At 38.1% G+C, this 17,113-nt stretch overlaps 1 protein-coding gene across 4 annotated transcripts in view; it reads right to left on the bottom strand.

Annotated features, from left to right (window-relative positions):
- The window catches only part of PTPN4 (protein tyrosine phosphatase non-receptor type 4), a 233,599-nt gene extending 216,513 nt beyond the window's left edge, over positions 1-17,086 (bottom strand). For 3 of the 4 annotated variants that reach the window (XM_035008194.1, XM_035008191.1, XM_035008195.1), the window contains exon 1: positions 16,661-17,086. The gene's annotated coding sequence lies outside the window, so the exon portion shown is untranslated. Of the gene's footprint in view, positions 1-16,375; positions 16,548-16,660 lie in introns of those variants that run through there. The other variant, XM_035008193.1, reaches the window with a different exon arrangement.
- Between the last annotated feature and the right edge of the window lie 27 nt (positions 17,087-17,113).

The following is a 17,113-nucleotide window of genomic DNA, read 5'->3' as shown; positions in this document are numbered from 1 at the left end:
TACAGTACTAGATGCTTGAGATAGAAATATATATTCACCTAGATCTCCTCCCTCAGTGAGTTCACAGTCTAGCTGAGGAAAGAGACTTTAAACAATCCAGTAAAATAATATACTAAAATAGATATAAACAAATGGTTTTAGTGTGTCAAAAAACTACTCTCTTTCTCCTGTCTGTAGCCCATGACCTAAGCACTAGAAACAACTTGGCAGCCGCTAGTTCTTTCCCACTCTCTCCCTCCCCACTTTCTAAATGTCTGTTCTTTAGTTCCCTGCATATGACACACCAACAATAAAGTTAACCTTTCATACAATAAACAACAATAAAGTTAATCTTTCATAATGAAAATATTCTTTTTTTTTTCTTGTCCAAAAAGGGCCAGCCATGTAGTGTTTTCTTCAACAAAAATTATTTTATTAGTTAGGGGTTTAGCGTTGAGCATTTTTTAGACCAAAAAAAACAAAAAAGAACGCTAGTCTCTAGAATTTTCACTCTTGTTTAGAAAGCAACTGTTTCATATAAGCAGAGTTTTCTCTGTACCTAAACACAAACAATAGAGCTTACAGCACCTAAATATTTAATGAAATGTTTCAAACTGTTGGTTGAGACTCACTGGCTATGAAATTGACTTAGTGAGTCAAAAGCAATATTTTTTTTCAACAAAAGAGAATATAGCTGAATCTTGAACAACACGGGTTTGACTGACTGGGTCCACTCACATGCAGATTTTTTCGATAAACAATACAATGCTGTAAATGTATTTTCTCTACCTTATGATTTTGTTAATAACATCTTCTTTTCTCTAGCTTACTTTATTGTAGGAATACAGTATATAAGTCATAGAACACACAAAACATGTGTTAAGTGACTTTATCGGTAAAGCTTCTGGTCAACAGTAGGCTATAAGCAGTTACGTTTTTAGGGGTCAAAAGCTATACATGGATTTTTGACTACATGGGTCAGCACTTCCTAACCCCATGTTGTTCAAGGTCAACTGTAGAATAGGAGCTATCAAGGGGACACCTGGGTGGCTCAGTCATTTAAGTGTCTGCCTTTGGCTCAGGTCATGATCCCAGGGTCCTGGGATCAGGCCCCACATCAGGCTCCCTGCTAAGCTCCAGGCTGCAGCGGGGAGCCCACTTCTCCCTCTCCCTCTGCCTGCCGCTCCCCCTGCTTGTGCTCTCTCTCTGTCAAATGAATAAATAAAATCTTAAAAAAAAAAAAAAAGAAGCTATCAAGAGAATGATATAAAAGGTATCTCTTAATGTGGGGTAAAGTCTAAACAGTGGGAAAGCCACTAACTTTACATCTGCTCATAATACTATCTTATTTCCTCACGAGTCCTTATATCTGTTGAAGTAACTGATTGTCAGTCTTTCACAAATAAAGTCAGCTTAAAAGAAGAGAGAGGGTTCTGCAAAGGGGCCCAAACTATAAAAATACAAACTATTAGCATACATGGAAATAATACTTCTGAATAGTAAGAAAATGGGCTCAGTAATCAGACTGTTTTAAGGTTCAAATCCTCACTACCTTTATGACCTTGGACAGTTACTAAACCACTCTGTGCCTCAGTTTCCTCATATGAGTTGCTAAGAGCATTAAGTGAGATAATACATAAGAAGTCCTTAGCACAGCGCCTGACACTTAAAAGCACCTACTAAATGTTAGCCATTATTATCATCATCACAGGGTACTACCACTCTAAATATTCAAAACTGACTTGAGGAAAAATTTGGAAATACTTACTATGCTTTTATCAAACTATTCTAGTTACACCAGAATTAAAACAAAGTACTGATTATTAAAAGCCTCATAAACCAGAGAATGTCCAAGGAACACCAATAATACAGTTGGATGGAAGACAATTCATCAGGAGAATAGTAACAATTAACCCTGGAAAGATATGTGGGACTAGAATGTGGAAGAGTTTGCACTAATTTGGGCAATAGTAGCATAGGCCAGGGATCAACAAACTATGGCCCACAGGCCAAATCTGTTCACTATTTGCCTTTGGGCCATGAATGAAGAATGGTTTTTACAGGGGCACTTGGTTGCCTCAGTCAGTAGAGAATGTGACTCTTGATCTCGGGGTTGTGAATTCGAGCCCCATGTTGGGTGTAGAGATTATGCCACTTAAGTGAAATGTTATCCCATAAAAAAGAATTCCATTCTTCTCATTGGTAAACCAATACAACAACAAGAAAAAGTCTACCATTACTGCTATATTTTGGTTTCATTAATAAAAATCTATGAAAAAAAATTTTAAAAGCCTCAATTCATTTGTCTGTATGTTAGACAATTAGATAAATGTTCCTCCTTATTTTCCTCTAACCCTTTCCTTGTTCAACATTATCTACCAAATGTCTCAAAATGTGCCAGATAAGGAGAAGCAATATAAATATATGGACATATTAAACAAGACAGAAGCCCCTGTCTTTATGGAGCTTCCATTCTAATAAGCAAAGAAAAAAATTTAAGGTGGTGAGCAGGGAATGTGGAAATAGGGATGCAATTTTAAAAAGGATATTCAGGAAAAGCATGACTGAGAATTACATTTTTGGGCAGACTTGAAGTAAAAGTGAGCCATCGGGATACTTTGCCTGGAACACTTGGGAGAAAGGTATTCTACGCAGAGAGAAGAACAAGGAGAAAAGACTGAAGTGTGAGCATATCTGGGGTGTTCCAGGAATAGCAAAGAGGCCAGTGCCACCTTGAGAAAAGTGAACAAGAGCGGTCAGAGATGAGGTCAGAGACAGCAGCACCCAGAGATCATGTTGGGCCTTGTTGGCGATGGTAAAAACGTCAGCCTTTAAAATAAGACTGGAAGCCCACTTTGGGCATAGGAGCATGGTCATCTCCCTTACACTATAAGGAGATGAGTTTTCAAATCAACAGCATTTCCTACTAATACGTTAGATACAAAATACTTAGAATATGTCACAAGTGGCTACTGTGCTAACAGAACCAGTTAGCATCTATAATATTGTAAACTGGTAAGAAAAAAACATTACGACCCTAGCAGATTAATGAACAAAAAACTTGAAGAATGTATGCAACAAGAAATGAAATTAGTAAATACACATGAAAAAAGGTTCAACTACATTATCACTAAAAAGAAATTGAAAATAAAACAAAGTACCATTTATCACCCATTGCTAGGGAGGGAAACTGGTGGTAGTGCAAATTGGTTCAGGTCTACAATCCTGTATCTGAAACCACTGGTTTGAAAACAGTTCTGAATTTCAGAATATTTGAATTATAGAGACATGATACCGTAAAATGCCTCGTATTAAGTAAGATTCGTGGCTGGGTCTAGGATTAACACTCTGTATTAACCATAATGCTATTTAAAATGTCCTTAGAGTACCTTAGGAATGTCTGATATAAGTAGAACATAAAGTATCAGTAGCCTCACATCAGTTTAGGTAAGTTTGGCTGTCAAATTAGTTATAAAAAGTTTTATTTTTTAGGGCCTTGGGGATCTCAGAATTGCATATAACTGTTGACCTAAATAAATGTTTTGGAAATAATTATGCAAACACAGATCAAAACCCATAAAAATAGCTACACGCAAGGTGGGTTACAATATCACAATCATCTAAAAACTTTTCCAAATCACAAAACCCTAGAAATAGTAGTTTCTATAGTAAGCACAGTAAGTGACCACAGTATGTATTAGGCTGGAAAAGGTAAGTTGGAAATGTAAATAAACCAAGTATAGAGATATTTTAAATTCCAAGGTAAATAAAACAATTTGGAAATCCTTGGAGTTAGTAAAAATATTTTACTTCCATGCACTAAGAAATAACCAAGAAGAAAAAGAACATCAACATTACTTTAAAAATATTCCCTAAATAATTTTCATCTCCTTGGAAAATTCATTCATTCTACTCACTCCAAGAATACTCTGTATTAAATTAGCACCTATTACATGCAAGGCACTGTGAATACCATGAAATATGGGAGTGAGGCTTAGAGAGGCAGACAGTGGCTGACCATGAGTTTAGATTTTATCTTACAGGCAAATGGAGAGGCAATAAAAAAATTCTGAGCAGGGTGTATGTAATGTGATCGGATGTGAATGTCAGATCACTCTGGCTACAGTGCAGAGGAGGATTAAAAAGGGCAAAACCAATGGCAGAATGTACTTTAAGGAGTCTTATTTTAAAAGTCCAAATAAGGGTGCCTGGGTGGCTCAGTTGGTTAAGCGACTGCCTTCAGCTCAGGTCATGATCCTGGAGTCCTGGAATCAAGTCCCGCATTGGGCTCCCTGCTCAGCAGGGAGTCTGCTTCTCCCTCTGACCCTCCCCCCTCTGGTGTGCACTCTCTCTCTCTCTCAAATAAATAAATAAATAAAATCTTAAAAGTCCAAATAAGACATGAGCTTTTTAAAAAAATCATCCCCCCAAGTTTCAGAAGTTTTGCCCAAGCTTCATATCGCCAAACTGAAGATCAAGTGGTAACAGGGATGCAGCAAGAAAAATTAGAGAAAGGGAAACTCAGCAATAACAAGAGGCAATCTAGACAGACAGTTAAAAAACAGTATCCACAGCTATAGTAGCGAGCAATAGGCAGCGATCCTGGCAAGCAGGGCCTATTCTGTAGAGGTCAGATAAGCAGGTGCTACCCCGGAAACAGGAAAAACACAATAGGGAAACATGCCTAGTTTCATGGCTCTTGATGAAAGGCACATAGCAGATAGCAAAGAGCTCCAGCTATAAGACTAGAATTCAGGAATTCAAAAATAGGAGACAGAAAATAGGACAGCAGCAGAAAAGATATAGATTCTGGACTCAAATTAACCTACTTTCAAAACCTAAATCTGCCATTTTCTAGCTGTGAAAGTCTAAACAACTCAGCTTTTTGAGCCTCAACTTCATCTATAGAAAGGGGATAACACTATCTATTCTACAGGGTTGCTGAGGGAATTAAATGAGATATTATATTTTAAAACACCCAGCAGAGTTCAACAAGTATTAGTTCCATCCCCTTCTCTTTTCCTTCCATTTTTCATCTAAGCTACTACAATAAGGAAGTCTTTTGCTTGGCTACAAAATCTGAAAGGCGTCTCTGACTAGGCATTAGAGGACTTTAGGTACAGAAAGTAAGACAGATCACTGAAGCAAAATGCCTCATGGGAGCACTAATTTATACAGAAAAGGTGAAAGAAAATGAGTTGCACAAGTAAAGGGGCCTAAAAAACTGAAGTAGAGTAAAAGTTTAAATAATTAGAATCAGGGATGCCTGGGTGGCTCAGTCAGTTAAGCGTCTGCCTTCAGCTCGGGTCATGATTCCAGGGTCTTGGGATCGAGTCCAGCGTCAGGCTTCCTGCTCAGCAGGGAGCCTGCATCTCCCTCTGCCTGCTCTGCCTCCTGCTCTCACTGCTTGTGCTCTCTGACAAATAAATAAACAAATCTTAAAAAAAAAAAAAAAAGAGTAAATAATTAGAATCAGTTAGCCTAATAGCATATCCACACAAGAGAACATGTCATTATATAAAAAAAGAAAAATGGGGAGAGCTCCCTGTATATTGAAGTCAAAGGACTGCCAACATATATTTTAAATGAAAAAGCTGTAATATAAAACATTAATATAATATGTTGCCTTCTACATAGAAAGTAGGGGAAATAGTGATCTATATTTACATTTTGCTTCTATTTGCAAAAATACTGGTAAAATGTACAAAAAATAAAAGTGGTTACCTATAGAGAGCAGAGAAGGCAGGGATGGAGTAATAATGAGACTCTCAATACATACCTTTTTATATTATTTTGAAATTTGAACCAAATAACCATATTACCATTAAAAAAGAAAATTAAACAAATTTTTAAATACTTGAGAAGTTTCAGTTTTGTAATATATTCTGCTACACTTATTAGGACTTACCTGTACATATTTTAGCTGTATACTAACATAGTTAACCATGACTTATCTATATACATTCCTAACAGTATAACAGATTTGAAGTTCCTCCAAAGAAAGAAGTATAATCTCCTTGAAGATAAAGATCATGTCTTATTCATTCTGTAACCCCACTGCCAAGCACAATGTCTGATGCCCACTGCCAAGCACAGTGGTTCAAATGACCACTATACAGTTTCTTTCTCTTAATCCCCATGTTAAGGTGTATGTAACCTTTAAAAAAAAAAAAAAAAGATATTTTTCTCGATTCTGTCCCCTATTCCACCATGACCCAAGAGATCTTCCCTCTTCCCTTTATGACCAAATTTCTAGGAGTTGTCTAGTCCACATTCATTGTATGTCTAATTTCCTCAATTTAGTTTTTCACTAAACCCTTCTATTATAACTCTTCTGCTAAGACAATGAATCTCAAACTTTAGTATATCTCAGAATAACCATAGCAGCATTTAAGCAGATTTCCTATGCAGCCACCTCCCCATTCCTCACCTGCCTTTTAACAATCTATAAGGTCTAGAAGGGCCTGGGTGGCTCATTCAGTTAAGCATCTGCTTTCAGCTCATGATCCCAGGGTCCTGGGATCCAACCCCGCATTGGGTTCCCTTGCTCAGCAGGCAGCCTGCTTCTCCCTCTCCCCCTGCTGTTTCCCGCTTGTACTCTCTTCTCTCTCTCTGTCAAATAAATAAATAAAATCTTTAAAAAAAAATCTATAAGGTCTGAAATGAAACCTGGGGAACTGATTTTTTTTTTTAAAGATTTATTTATTTATGAGAGAGAAGAGTGAGCGGCGGGGGGCAGGGTGTCAGAGGGAGAAAAAGAATCTCAAGCAGAACTCCCCACTGAGCTCAGAGCCCAATGCGGGGCTTGATCTCAGGATGCTGAGGTCTTGACCTGAGCCAAAATCAAGAGTTGGATGCTCAACAGACTGAGCCACCCAGGCGCCCCAGGAATTAATATTTTTTAATCAGTATCTCATTTAATTCTGATACAGGTAGCCTGCCTAAACACATCTGAAAACCAATCAGCTAAGGTCATCAATAACTTTCCAATAGCCAAATTCAAAGCAATTTTGTTCCTCTCTCTCTCAGCATTTGATACCTCCCTGAAACTCCTTCCTTCATGGCCCTCTACCACACAGCCACACACTCCTCTCTCACTACCACTTAGGCTTCCTCATTTCTAAGAGCCCTTAACCTTTAAATGATAACGCTTGGGGGCTCTGTGAGTGACCCAATTCCTAACTTTATACACTTTCTAAGTAGTAACAGTCATATCCACTGCTTCACCTACTACTAATATAACCCTAAATCCTGAAACTTTAAATTCCAGAGGATATAAAGTATAGGAGGAAAAAAAAAATACTTTAGCATCACACAAATCTGAATTCAAATTATTTGCTCTGCTATTTAAATGGTAACATGCTTAAAGTCACATACTTTTCTATATTTCCACTTTGTTCTCCTTTAAAACTGAGAACACCTAACAAGGTTTTGTCCAGATTAAATGAAAAAAATAAAAAGATTAAATGAGAGAAGTTCCTTTCCCTTCCTAGCATGCCCAGAGGACCCCATGCCATAGGCCTCAGAGGTGGCAGGCAAGGGACAACTAGTCTAAAGTTGGGAGACTGGCAGATACAAGGTGACTGAGCATATAAGTAAAGATACTGAGGATAATAGAAGCCAATTTCTTACTGTGGAAAAGGATTTACAAATACAGAAAGGGGGAAGACTAGAAAGAACCCTGGGGTGCTGGATTGGAATTGGATGTATCAGTGTAAACTTCTTAAATACATATAATTAGATACAGAAACAGATTCAGATGTGTACATATATATATGTATATATTTCTTAACTGTGTCCACTCTAGAAGTGATTATACCCCAGCAAAATGACATATTAAGCATATAAATCTTGGTTTCTAGATACCACCTCTACTAAAAGAAATCAGAATTCCTTGGGAAAATGCATGATTCCAGAGCTGGGACAGAAAAAGTACAAAATGAGTCTGAAACATCTCATGCCAGAAAGTAAAGAATGAGTCAAAGGATGGGGATGTATCAAAAAGATTGAGGAGCCCTTTTGAAGGGGGTCCCACTAGCCAAATCTAGGACAATTTGAATTTCAAAAAAAAAAAAAAAGTTGAAAATAAAATCCACTGAATAGGAATAGATCCATGAGTACATACTGATATAAATAAATGAAGGAGTATATAAATGCATGGGGAAGAAGGGAGACATGTGTTTTCAGTAGAAAATCAACCAGTAAATACAGATGGCAACCTTCATAGTAGTGGCTGAATCAGGCAGAAGTCATCAGTGGTCCCAAAGACTGGTGGATGGAGGTTTGATGAGGAAAAGACTACTTGGAGCCTTAGAGCTCTTCCCACAAAGAGCTACCAATTACAAAAGTAAAAAAGATGACTTTACAGTATAGAAACCTAGTAGACATGAACATAACAACGTGTTCAGGGTAAACATCACAGTGGTGGGACAATACTGTATGCATCATAGTGATGCACTAAGAACAGCACATCATTTCTATGGTATTCCTGCCAAGAACTCAGTCAGTCTGCACATGAGCAAACCACTGGATGAACCAAAGTTAAGGGACATTTTACAAGTCAAGGTCATAAAAGACAGGAAATATTGAGGAACTGTTTCAAACTGAGGAGACCAAAGAGACATTATAATTAAATGTGAGGTGTGATCCTGAACTGGATCTTAGACCAAAAAGAGAGAAACTGTTGGGATAACTGGAAAATTTTGAATGGCATCTGGGGATTTGAAGGTAGTATTGCGTCAGTGTTGTTTTTCTGATTTGGTGATTATGTAAAAGACCATCCATGTTTTGGTAAAGACACACTAGATTATTTAGGAGTGATGGGCATCATGTGTGCAGCTTGCTCTCAAATGGTTCAGAAACAGTCTAATGAGATTTAAAATGGTACATTCCTCTGAAACGGCTGGAAGTAGGGATAAAAATGAGAGACCAGAAATGAGATGACTAGGTAGTTTCACTAAAATTTGAGAATCCAATAAGATATAGCAGAAAGAGAGAAAAGGTCAAAGACAATGTTACAGTTCTTTCTTTGGGCATCTGGAAGAAAAGGCCTCCTTGAGCCCACTACAGTGAGTCACACACATGATGTTGCACACTTATCTTGTGTACACACACAATATATATGCAATATACATACATATTTTAATAAAATTATTCAAGGAAAAAATTTTTAATTAAAATAATTCAAGGGAAAAAATTGGTTGAAGGAGATTCAAGAGCTCTTTGTGCTGTATTTGCAACTTTTCTGGAGGCTTGAAATTATTTCAAAATAAATTAATTTTTAAAATTCAATAAGAACTCATGACAGCCTTGGTGCATAGCAAAATGCCTGGCTCACTATATGTACTCAGTAAAAATTATTGGGCCTTCCCTTTCCAGCTGCCCAAAGAAGAAATCTTACTATCATCATCAACTCTCTTCTTCTTTCTTTTATATCCAAATGGATGTAAGTTATAGTGTTATAGTGAAACTACCTAATTAGTTTTCACTGCTAGTCCCACATCCTTATTTTCATTTCCCCATTTCCAGCTATAATCTCTCTCCTGGACCACAGCAAGAGCATCCTAACTGGTCTCTCTGCCATTTCTAAATTCATCTTTACACATCCTTATATCCTTGCAATGAAATCATTATCTAGAAGTCAAGAGTTACCTTTCAAAACTCATATCTAATCTTATTCCATTACTTAAATACTTACAATTGCTCCCCAATGTAAATTCTGATTTCCCAAGAGGCAGACTAAACATTTGTGCAGGACACTAGCAATGCAGCAGCACCAAAAAGATATTTCACATACACACAAAAAACAATGACGTAATTACTGGGGGGAAGGGGGAGAGAAGAAAGGCAGGTTAAAAGAGGGACTTTGCATTGACCTCCTTTGTGTTTATTTTAGGATTTGGTATTGGTTATTTTTTTTTATCACATGTGGGAATGCCAAGGGTGAGTGGGTACCATAAACTTTCCAATACTTAAGAGCCTCTAAAATAGTGCTTTTCTCATTCCTTTTCCCACCTTGGCACCAAAGAAAATATTTTTTAGCACACTGGGATAAGCCGAGACTATTTAATTAAGGTCAAAAGAAACCACCTGGGGGTCCCATTATGCCCAGGTTCAATAGGTTGATGGGTACCTTGCTCTCTGGCACATAGGTAAGCCATTCATGACACACCAGTTGGGAAGTTCCAAAGTTCTTACTGTAATTCCACACATAGTCCAAACAAGGACCCTCAAAAGGCTTCATCTTCTAAGTAATCAATATCCACATACAGGAACACAGACATCAAGACCCATCCCACAGAGACCGACATATACAAGACAACTTGCATTTCTCCAAACACACCATGCATCCTTCCATACTTCTGACGTTTTGTACATGCTGTTCTCTCGACCCAGATCAATTCCAACCCATCTTCCAAGACATTGCTCAAATGCCACATCTCATTTCCCCCAGATCTTATTATACCTGTCACTCTGAATTGTAATTGTTTGTTGACATGTGTTACCATCCTACAATTAGAGTTCAAGGACAACAATCATGTCTTATTCACCTGTATATCACTGATCCCTATAACAGACATTCAAATATTTAATTCACATATAAATGAATGTTCACTACATCATTTCCCAATAAACCAAACTTTCCTAAATACATTAACTAAAACCATTTAGGTAAAATTAAATTAAAATTAAATTAAAACCAGGGAAAAATTTTACAATCAATTAGCATTTTTCCCCCAAAACAAGAATGCTCATTGTTCTTTAAAACAGAAATCTGGCATAGAAATACCACTGGACCATTATCCTAGTCTTACGATTTTAAACTGAGGCAACAAACTATAAGCACAGAGATATTCACTGCAGATTATAAGAGTGGAAACTTTAGTAACAACCAATGGTCAACAAAAGGTAAATGATTAAATCAATCACCTGATTGATAAATCATCTGAATTGCTAAGCAGTTTGTTTAAATTATATTCATTGTGATGGGAATGGAAAAATGAGAAAAATAATATCAGTTACCATTTATTGATCATCTCTTCTATTTAAAGAGTACTAGATACTTTATACATATTATTCTAATCCTCATGAAAATTCAAGGTCAAATATTATTATCCTAATTTCATAGACCAGGAAGTACGCTTTAATATTATATAATTTGCCCAAAGGTTTGGTTGTTTTTTTTTAATATTTTATTTATTTGTCAGAGAGAGAGCACAAGCAGGGGGAACGGCAGAGGGAGAGAGAGAAGCAGGCTCCCCGCTGAGCAAGGATCCGGATGCAGGACTCGATCCCAGGACCCCGGGATCACGACCCAAGCCGAAGGCAGACACTAAACCAACCAAGCCACCCAGGCGTCCCACCCAAAGTTTTTGAGACCAGATTCCAAACTACATCAACGTGACTCCAAAATCTATCATCTTTTTCCCACATTGCAATGCTTCTACTAGACAATGTCTCCAATATGTTAAACTCAAAATTGTATCTCCATCATACAACGATATTTATAAAAATATGGACAACTGCCTGGAAAGAAACAAAAATATCTATTAGAGTGGTGATTAAGGGTGAATGTTGTGACAGTATCATTCCTCTATTTATTTATTTTTAGTATCATTCCTTTAAATTAACAACTCTTTAAAGCAGAATTGCTGAGCAATGAACTGAACTCCTGTGGCAATAAAAAAGAACTCCCATTTTAAATTTTTAAAAATTTTTATTAAGGACACAGAATAGGTAACATGTAAAAACTTAAGAAGGATGTACTCAACTAACTATATTTGAACAATCATATATTAACCCCAGGGTGCTTATTACTAGGATTCAAAACTGATGTTTATAAACTGGATTAAGCAGCATTTTCCAGAATAAAAAGGTGAATTTTGAGGAAGACTTAAGGAAGCACAGGGACTAGAGACAGGAATGTTTAAACTGAGGAAACAAGGGCAGAGGAAAAAACAAGAATATTTTCTTTTTAAGCAAGAATGAGAAACAAGGTTAGTGAGATGAAGTTGGTAGAAAGCCTTCAAGGCCAAGCCGATTAAGTTTGAAATTAATTTGATAAGTAACAGGGAATTGTAATAGACACATTCTTAAATGGGAAGCATGCTGAAATATGGTCTTTAAACATTCAAACTTTGTTTCAAGATAAAGTACTGTCTTTGGTTAAACAATGTTCAATAATGGGGGCGGGGGGAATATTCCATCTTCCTTTATGTGTGCTTTAAAAACACACTCTTCTGGGGCGCCTGGGTGGCTCAGTTGGTTAAGCGACTGCCTTTGGCTCAGGTCATGATCCTGGAGTCCCTGGATCGAGTCCCGCATCGGGCTCCCTTGCTCAGCGGGGGGTCTGCTTCCCCCTCTGCCCTCTTCCCTCTCGTGCTCTCTGTCTCTCATTCTCTTTCTCTCTCAAATAAATAAATAAAATCTTTAAAAAAAAAAACAAAAAACACACACTCTTCTGGAAAAGAAAACTGAATAAACAAAAACATTTACATAAGGGGTGAGTATTTTGGGAAGAGGGGCCCTTTCAGATCTTTCAGATATAGTAAATACCACTGTATTTTAATATTTTCGAATTTTAATATTTCGAATACTAAATACCACTGTACATTTTAATAAGAATCCCAGAACTCTAGAGCAAGAAGGGACGCTGGAGATAATCTTAGAGTGACAACCTCTTCATTTTCACAATGGATTAAATTGAGGCTCAAGAACTAAATAATTTGCCTAAACTTGTGGAAGATTCAATACTAAAACTCAGATTTTCTACACAGCAAGATCTAAAGCTGTGCTCCCCAATATTATAGCTACTAGCAACACCTGGTTATTTAAATTTAAACTGGTTAAAATTAAATACAATTTTAGGGGCACCGGGGTGGCTCAGTCATTAAGCGTCTGCCTTCGGCTTCAGGTCATGATCCCAGACTCCTGGGATCAAACCCTGCATCGGGCTCTCTGCTCAGTGGAAAGCCTGCTTCTCCCTCTTCCACTCCCCCTGCTTGTGTTCCCTCTCTTGCTGTGTCTCTGTCAAATAAATCTAAAAATAAAAACCTTAAAAAAAAAAAAATTAGGGGCGCCTGGGTGGCTCAGTCATTAAGTATCTGCCTTCGGCTCAGGTCATGATCCCAGGGTCCTGGGATTGAGCCCCACATCGGGCTCCCTGCTCCGCGGGAAGCCTGCTTCTCCCTCTCCCCTCTCCTACTCCCCCTTCTTGTGTTCCTGCTCTTGCTCTCCCTTTCTCTCTTTTCAAATAAATAAATAAAATCTTAAAAAAAAAAAATTACATACAATTTTAAATTCAGTTCCTCAGGCACGATAGTCACATTCAAGTGATCCATGCCACACATGATTAATGGCTACCATATCTGACAGTGCAGAAAAAGAGTATTTCCATCACTGTAGAAAGTTTAATTGGACAGCATAATCTACAGAATAAGCTTCAGAGTCAGACAGACCTAGTTTTAATTCTACTTATTCACAGTGTGATCCTAGACTAGTTAATTTCTCTTTGACCCCATTTGGGGGGGGGGGAGGAAGCAGGGAATAAATAATACCTACCTCACAAAGTGTACTTAATGATTATGTGGGATAACATGAAAAGCCCCTTTACATTGTCCGGCACATAACAATTAACACTTTCCTTTGGATACTTTTTTTATTTCGATTCCTCTATATAACATCTTTATTAAAAGATACAAACACAAGAACACCCCAATGAATATCTTCCCCTCAAGATAATCCACAGTACCTAATTTTCAATCTGTTCCTACCAATTTTTTCAAAATTTGCATCTTTCTTCCAGTGTTGCTACTTAGGAATAATGAAATGAAGAATGAAGGTAGGGGGAAATGCCTCTGGTGAAGTGGAAGAGAATGTAATAAATTTCCCCTCTTATTTCCCATCTAATTTTAAATAATGACTATACTGACTAATCATGCAAAGAAAAAGAAATAAATTACACTGTCCCTCAATACTGCACTTCCGCACCAATAAAGAAGATTCTACAGTACTTCTACATTACGTTCCTTCTCACCACCTGTACTACTAATTGAATATTAAATGAAGAAATAACACTTTCCTCTTACTGATACTTTCCTGGTAAACAGTAATAAAGAGGATTTCCAGAATGTTAAACCAATCTTTACTAGCTTAATCTAGTAAACTGACAAATTTAATAAATCTAGACTACAGAACATAAAAAACTTCACAAGATGCATGCTATTACACAGAAAAACAACAAAATTCAACTCAGTTTATAGCCAGTGATTTTCTGCCAACACTAAATTTTATGTAGGAGCAACAACTCATGTTTCGCCACATCAAGTTAAATAGACCTGCCATTTCTCATGAGGTCACCAATTTTACACTCCTAAAAACTAACATAAAGAATTAACATTCACATTTAGACATCCACCAAACAAGACTTCTAAATATTTTTAAAACTTTCTTGTTGCTTAAAACTGACCATATTAACTCCCAAAGGGCGGTCCCCTCAATGTCTCCTTGAAATTCATCTGGCATTCTCTTACTTGGTCCTTAAAGATAATTTACTCAAAAACATGAAAAACCATCCCCCTTAAAGAGTTCAGAACGAGTCAAATAAATGCTAAAGAGATAACACTGCATATTATACTGTCACTTTACAACTCTAATTAATTTTATTAGATAAAACTAAAATATTTTGAATATACAAATCAGAGATTAACAATATTCTATGGAGGGGGTCATATAATTTTTTTAAAAAATGAAAAAGAAAAAAAGAAAAAGTTTCATTACTATCCTACATAAAGTATACGTTTAAAAAAAGTTAGGCTTCTATGCTTCAACTGATGAAATCTAATTTGTGAGAGTCTATAATTTTTTAAAGTCCTTCAATAATAATGAAGTGTACACTGGTCACATTAGAATAGGTCAAATGAATTTTCCTGAGGCTGCATTCTAAGTACATCTGACCCAGAAAGTATTTTTAGCAAGTGTGTTCAATCAATGCTGGTTTTATGCCTAGCTTAAATTAGAAATTGGGTGTCACAAATTTAAAGTAACCAAGTTAGTAGGGACATTTTAAAAGATACTCAGAACATAAGAAAAAACCACGAGTTTGAAACAATTCAATACCCACAGCCCAAAAGCTAAGCAGGTTAGGAAACAGGCAATAAGAAAGTCACATCCTCTTCATTACTACTTTTCAGTAACATGTGATTTTCTAACTTAATAAACTTTAACCTACTCACTATTAATAAAAACTACAAAATAGTGATGGCTCCTAGTGTTTTTTTTTAATCTCTTGCCAAATGTTTAAAACAGATTAGCTAAATCATAAATATTCCATGTCCTAAAAAACCATATTTTTCTTATTAAACCAAACCACTAAGGAACATGATATTGGACCATGTGTGTATGTCAGTGAAAAACGGTTAACAAAGATATGTGTGTCATTATAGTAAAACAAAACACAGAAATGGACATAAAAATAGCTTCTGTGGTAATTGGAGCATAAATTTATTCTGACAAAAAATGGTGGGGTCCACAAAAGATTGCACTCTTATTGTGAGTCAGTAAAGAAGTTCTATACAAACTTTTGCTTACGAAAAATCTCTTTTGAAAAAAAATCTATAGGGTGAATTTATATTCATCAAATACAAGACCTAACCGATATATCTAGCTCTATTCCAATAAGCACACTTTGGACTCTGAACCACCATTTATTTTAAGGTCAGTTCCTCCTCCCTTAAAAAAATGAAAAATAATTGTTCTCTCTGGCAAGTTAAGGTTCGAAAACCAGGATGAAAAAATATCCGGGCTTTTACTGTTCCATAGTCTTTTTACTCAAATCCTCTTTTACAAGTCGGATATATTGGCTTTTGGGTTTTTTGGGTTTTTTTTTTCCTCCATAAACATGTGTTAAGCTGTACTGTTTCAACCAGACCCAAGATTTGGTCACATAAACCCAATATTACTCCAACTCTGATTTAAAAGCAGTTGGTATATTGCAGATATACAGGTTCCCCTGGAACAAGCGCTTGAAAATACTACAAAATCGTTCTTGTCCATAGCGGTGTCACTGTATCAGGCAACCCTAGATATAAAAGCCTCCCATTCCAAATTTCGCAGAAACACCGATACATATACCTGTGCATTTGTAAACTGTTCCATTTTAAGGAAACGCTGGCAAATGCATCGGTACGTCTACTTAGCTACATCTCAACTTTTTTTGGCCCAACTACAGTATATACCGGTAGAATCATAAGAAGCTTAAAACTTCAATGGAACGGACAATCAGCCCAGGCAGCATATGCAAGAAGCACTCATATGAGCCAATTAAAAAAAGAAAAAGAAAAAAGAAAAAAAGGAATCCTATCAACAATGGAAAACTCAGAAGATTCTAAAATCGTACCTAGAGTTTAGGTCCTGTGGAACATTCCATCTCCGCACCGATTCCATCCCTTCTCCCTTCGCTCACCCATAACATATTCCAGCTATAAGCCCCAGGAGCTGCGAGAGCTGAGGTCCCGGAAAGAAAGGGGGGCGGGGGGAGGGGGAACAAGCATCATTTTCCTCCTTCTCTTCAATCAACCTTGTGCCTCCGACTAGCCCTACCTGGCTCGCCTCCCACACCCAGGTAACAGCCTCGCGCACCGCGCAGGGCCGAGAGGCCGGCCGGGACCCCAGAGCCTCTTACCTTCGTGGCACAGCCGCGTCCCCTCGGCTGGAGAAGAAAAGCCTCGAGGCCCGGGCGCGCCGCGGGGAAGCGCGTCCGCCGCGCCGCTCCCGGGGGCTCCCTCAGCGCCCCCCCAGCAGCCGCCGCCGCAGCGGCCGCGCCACGGCCCCGAGCCGCCAGCACCACCTCATACTGCGGGGCTGCCGCGGGCCGGCGCCGCCGGGGAGGCGGGAGGGAGGCGGGCGGCCGGCGCGCTCTCCCACCTCCCTGCGGGGATGAGATAATCCACACCCCCCAAAGTGCCGTGGGGGAGGGGAGCCCCTGGGCGGGGGGGCCTGGCCCCAAACCTCCGACCCTCCCGCCAAAGCCAAGTCTCTCCTGTCCCCGGCTCAGGCCCCGAATTCAGCCCCTGGGGACCCAGGAGTCCTGAGAGAACAATGTGGGGGGGCCGCGAGGAGCGGAAAAGCGCGCAGC

Source organism: Mirounga leonina, unplaced genomic scaffold, assembly GCF_011800145.1.
Source record: "Mirounga leonina isolate KUSES-001 unplaced genomic scaffold, KU_Mleo_1.0 Mir_151, whole genome shotgun sequence".
Taxonomy (NCBI): Eukaryota; Metazoa; Chordata; class Mammalia; order Carnivora; family Phocidae; genus Mirounga; species Mirounga leonina.
Note: the sequence above shows the minus strand (reverse complement) of the source record. Positions and strands in the feature narration are given on the sequence as shown.